Source organism: Mus caroli, unplaced genomic scaffold, assembly GCF_978045245.1.
Source record: "Mus caroli unplaced genomic scaffold, Mus_caroli_1 scaffold_8, whole genome shotgun sequence".
Lineage (NCBI taxonomy): Eukaryota > Metazoa > Chordata > Mammalia > Rodentia > Muridae > Mus > Mus caroli.
This window is the reverse complement of record NW_028227263.1, coordinates 140,589,323-140,595,322: the sequence shown is the minus strand read 5'-3', so window position 1 is coordinate 140,595,322 and position 6,000 is coordinate 140,589,323.

Here is a 6,000-nt window from a genome sequence, read left to right as displayed (position 1 = left end):
TAAGGATTGGGATATATGGCTTAGCTGATAGGAACCTATCAATGATGTTTGGAGGAGCCAATGAATGAAGTCAGTGTTCTGGAGAATTGTATAGGGACAGATACCCGTAACCTTTGGTTATTTTCTTCAGGAACCCCCTTACCTACTCAGTTTCAATAAGCCCCTGGGTGCCTCCCTGACATGCAAACATGAATATGCTACAGTGTTACTGAGTTGCTGAAGATATTGTTGAATTGTGGAAGGATGGTCTTCCTGTATGCCTTACCAAAGTTCTCACAGTGAGAACTTCCTTCTTGGTTAACAATGTGAACAGATCCAAAACATGTATACATACATTTTCTGCAGTAAAGACTGTGTTCTTAGAAGCTAGTAGTGGGAGGAGGCTGTTGATCCAGATAAATCAGTGTCATGAGAACAAGCATTGCTTTGATGTTCACCTCTGCACATGTGTACCATTCCTGTAAATAGCAGTGAGTCCTCCAGCCATCTTCAGCTGTGAGTGTGGTTTGCAGACAGAGGATGGGACTGAGAGTATAGAACACAGGAAATATACCTCAAGAAAAATGAATTAACCAAAAAGATGAATTAAGACCCTGGTTGAGGGGCTGGAGAGAGATCTCACTAATTAAGTTTCTGCTTTTTAAAAAAGAGGACCTGAGTTTGGTTCATAGCACCCAATTCTAGTGGTTCACAACTGCCTGTAACTCCAGCTTTGAGGTAACTAACACCTAATTCTGGGCTCCACAGGCACCTTCATACACATGTACTTGGACCCGTGTAGACAAATACACAAACATTAAAAAGACTGGTCAAAAGCTTATGCCTGGAGAGGTTATAGCCCCTAGTGTGTAATCTGCTATGGTTTGCTAAATGGTCATGTGGTCAAACTGCCATTTAAATTTTAAAAATTTATTCTTGTAGTCCTAAGCTGTTCTTAACCTGGGACAGAGAAGATTCTTGGGCTGCAAAACAAAAACAAAATCACCACCAGGCAGGCCTGTAATCCAGTGCTGGAGGGATGGAGACAGGGGTACTAGGCTCACTATGCAGTCAGTTTAGCCAAATCAGGGAGTTATAAGCATAGAGAATTGGTCTCAAAAAGTAAGGTGGATTTCACGTGTTTTGCAGATTGTATCTTGGGTATTCTGAGCTTCTGGGCTAATATCCACTTATCAGTGAGTGCATATCATGTGTGTTCTTTTGTGATTGAGTTAACTCACTTAGAATGATATCCTCCAGATCCATCCATTTGTTTAAGAATTTCATAAATTCATTGTTTTCGCTGCATAGAACTCCATTGTGTAAATGTACCACAATTTCTATATCCATTCCTCTGTTGAGGGACATCTGGGTTCTTTCCAGCTTCTGGCTATTATAAATAAGGCTGCTACGAACATAGTGGAACCTGCGCCCTTATTACAAGTTGGAGCATCTTCTGGGTATATGCCCAGGAGTGGTATTGCCGGATCTTCTGGTAGTACTATGTTTAATTTTCTGAGGAACCGCCAGACTGATTTCCAGAGTGGTTGTACCAGCTTACAATCCCACCAGGAATTGAGAAGTGTTCCTATTTCTCCACATCCTTGCCAGCATCTGCTGTCACCTGAGTTTTTGATTTTAGCCATTCTGACTGGTGTGAGGTGGAATCTTAGGGTTGTTTTGACTTGCATTTCCCTGATGATTAAGGATGTTGAACATTTTTTCAGGTGCTTCTCAGTCCTTCGGTATTCCACAGTTGAGATTTTTTTGTTTAGCTCTATACCCATTTTTTAATGGGGTTATTTGAATTTTTGGAGTCCAGATTCTTGACCTCTTTGTATATATTGTATATTAGTCCCTGATGATTAAGGATGTTGAACATTTTTTTAGGTGCTTCTCAGCCATTTGGTATTCTTCAGTTGAGAATTCGTTGTTTAGCTTGTACCCCATTTTTAAACATGGTTATTTGGTTTTCTGGAGTGTAACTTCTTGACTTCTTTGTATATATTGGATATTAGCTCCTATCAGGTTTAGGATTGGTAAAGATCCTTTCCCAATCTGTTCGTTGCCCTTTTGTCTTATTGATACTGTCCTCTGCCTTACAGAAGCATTGCAATTTTATGAGGTCCCATTGGTTGATTCTTGATCTTACAGCACAAGCCATTGCTATTCTGTACAGGAATGTTATGCCTGTGCCCATATCCTCAAAGCTCTTCCCCACTTTCTCCTGTATAAGTTTCAGTGTCTCTGGTTTTATGTGGAGTTTCTTGATCCACTTAGACTTTAGCTTTGTAGAAGGAGATAAGAATGGATCAATTCGCATTCTTCTACATGCTAACTGCCAGTTGAACCAGCACCATTTGTTGAAAGTGCTGTCTTTTTTTTTTCCATTGGATGGTTTTAGCTTCTTTGTCAAAGATCAAGTGACCTTAGGTGTGTGGGTTCATTTCTGGGTCTTCAATTCTATTCCATTGATCTGTCTCTCATTGTATCAGTACTGTGCAGTGTTTATCACAATTGCTCTGAAGTACAGCTTGAGGTCAGGGATGGTGAGAACACCAAAGGTTCTTTTATTGTTGACGATAATTTTTGCTATTCTAGGTTTTTTGTTATTCCAGATGAATTTGCAAATTGCCTTTTCTAACTCTGTGAACAACTGAGTTGGAATTTTGATTGGAATTGCACTGAATGTGTAGCTTGCTTTGGGCAAGATAGCTATTTTACTATATTAATCCTGCCAATCCATGAGCATGGGGGATCTTTCCATCTTCTGAGATCTTTGATTTCTTTCTTTAGAGACTTGAAGTTCTTTTTGTCTTTTGCCAATTTTAATATAAATTTTATTGTTCAGTCTTCTAAATGACAAAGTCACTTATGTTATTAATGCAGAAAGTATTAAAAACCAAGGCTCTTGAGTATGACATCTCAAGAATAATATGTCAGGATGTGCATGGATATACCTCCTTTGCTTGAGCCCCCTAAACATTTCAAGGATGGAAAAAATCTGATCTTGTAGCTGGGCCTGATTCACAACATTCTTCAGGTCTTTCCACCAAACCTAGACACTATTACATATACGAGCAAGATTTTGCTGACAGGACCCTGATATAGCTGTCTCTTGTGAGGCTATGCCAGTCCCTGGCAAATACAGAAGTGGATGCTTATAGTCATCTATTGGATGGAACAGAGGGCCCCTAATGAAGGAACTAGAGAAAGTAACCAAGGAGCTAAAGGGGTCTGCAACCCTACTGGAGGAACAACCATATGAACTAACCAGTACCCCCAGAGCTCGTGTCTCTAGCTGCATATGTAGCAGAGGATGGCCTAGTTGGCCATCAATGGGAGGAGAGGCCCTTAGTCTTGCAAAGATCATATGCCCCAGTACAGGGGAATGCCAGTGCCAGGAAGCAGAAGTGGGTGAGTTGGGGAGCAGGGCAGGGGGAGGGTGTATGGGACTTCAGGATAACATTTGAAATGTAAATGAAGAAAATATCTAATAAAAGAAGATGATATAATGAAAGCCTTGATATCTCTGGAAAGAGACTTGAAGTTCTTATCATACAGATCTTTTACTTGCTTAGTTTGAGTCACACCAAGGTATTTTATATTAACTATTGTAAAGGGTGTGAAAAACACATGAAACTCAAGAAGGAAGACCAAATTTTGGATCCTTCGATCCTTCTTAGAAGGGCAAACAAAATACCTATGGAAGGAGTTATAGAGACAAAGTTCAGAGCAGAGACTGAAGGAATGAACATTCAGAGACTGTCCCACCTGGGGATCCATCCCATAAACCACCACCAAATCCAGACATTATTGCAGATGCCAACAAGAGTTTGCTGACAAGAGCCTGATAAAGCTGTCTCCTGAGAGGCTGACAGTGCCTGACAAATACAGAAGTGGATGCTCACAACCATCCATTGGATGAAGCACAGGGTTCCCAATATAGGAGCTAGAGAAAGTACCCAAGGAGCTGAAGGGGTTTGAAGCCCCCTAGGAGGAACAACAATATGAACTAACCAGTAACACCAGAGCTCCTTGGGATTAAACCACTAATCAAAGAAACATATGGTGGGAGTCGTGCCTCCAGGTGGATATGTAGCAGAGAATGGCCTAGTTGGTCATCAATGGAAGGAAAGGCTCTCAGTCCTGTGAAGGCTGTATGCCCTAGTGTGTGGGAGTGTCAGGGCCAGGAAGTGGGAGTGGGTGTGTTGGGGAGCAGGGGGAGGGGGAAGCAGATAGGGGATTTTTGGAGGGGAAACCAGGAAAGGTCATAACATTTGAAATGTAAATAAAGAAAATATCTCATTAAAAAAAGGAATAAAAAGTAAGGTGAAGAATGGACACCAAACACTGACTTCTGACCTTCACACGCACATGAATGAGCACACAGGCATACATCACACATCCACACCCCCCCACACAAACAAAACAAAACAAAACAAAACAAAACAAAACTTTGAAATATAACTCAATAGACAACATCTGTACCTACTGTGACCAACATAGACTGGATCTTAAAAGCCTGACTAGATGAAAGGTGAAGAGAGGATGAAGAAAGGATGGATAGAGATGTTCATCTAGGAAATCAGGGATCAGGTAGATGCTTGCTACCATTGTGGGGCAAATACTTCTAGCAACCTGGATCTTCATCATGTTTATGAGGTACAGCACAAGGGAAGAACTTAGCAAAGATTGGTGGGCGATCTCTGTAGGTCTCAGTCTCAGGTTTAATATTATGGTTAACATTAAAGGTTTTAATTACTATGCTGGAGAGAGAAAAATATAAAAGCAAAAAAAAAAAAAAAGCCTCTCACATGTAAGTACCTAGCTTGTTCACGCTAGTAGCCCACCTCCTCCTTCCCCAGACATTGAAGGGTAGTCTTAAAATAGATCTTGTAAAATATGCTGCTTTTGCAAAATAGGTCAGAAGGTTAACTGCTACTTTTGCTTTTTGTAATCAAGCTTGCTTACTCTGCTCAAAAGATGACTTGGACAACTGTAAGATGTATATGTTAAAATAAGCCTTTGTTTATGTGTAGGCAGAATATACACAATCTAATGGTTTTTGCCTTTATAAGCTCTGGGCTGATAGGATTAAAGGCTGGGGAATGGCCCTAGGTGCAATCCTGGCACCAACCAGTCCAGGTGCTGGTTTTTACACAAAATACCTCTTCTCGATAAAATTTATTTTCAGCCATGGCAAATCTGAGTGACCCCAGATTCATCACTTGATATAGCCAGGGTGATAGAACCACTGTTGTTAGTTTTTATCCACACTGGTCACTCAATTGCACTTAGACTCTTTAGGAAAGTTTTGCCATCCCTTAGGTAAGCTGTAGCCAGTCCTGTGGGGCTGAAGCACTAGAGTCCTGGACATGCCGTGCCTAGGTCAAGGATACACATTTCACTCTCTGTGCTTCCTCTACTGACTGTGTGTCTCCTTGGCCTCGGTCCCCAGGGCTGCAAACAAAACATAAAACCAGAAGTGATCATAGGACTATAGATATAGGTACAACCAAACAATTGCCACATTCATTTCCTGCTCTGCATCTCGCTGCTATTTTGTAGTGGTTTCTTTGGGGATAATACTTTTATTTTGTAGGGAATCTCATTAAGATGCAGGGTGTTCCTAAGGGAGGTGAACCATACCATACTGTAGGGCAGACCCTTTAACACAGGAAAGAACCAACTCAGTGACTGAGACAGGTATACTAGGCCCATTATTCCCCAAGTATATAGAGTAGTGAGGATGCTGAGAGACACTCAGACCAGACTGGCCCCAGCTGCCTTTTAGAACCTCTCCAAACTGTCCAATGGCCTGCAGGTTGTGTAGCACGCCTCAAGTTGTCAGCTTTCTTGAGTCATTGCCCATGCTGGGACGGGCTTTGGTGATGTGGCTGCCTTTGAGTCATCGCTGCTTCTGGAAGTAATCCTAATAAAAATTTCTGGTTTACCAAACTGGATTTTCGTGGTATTCATACTTTGGTCTGCCACTGGTGCCCAATCTGGCATGTGTAG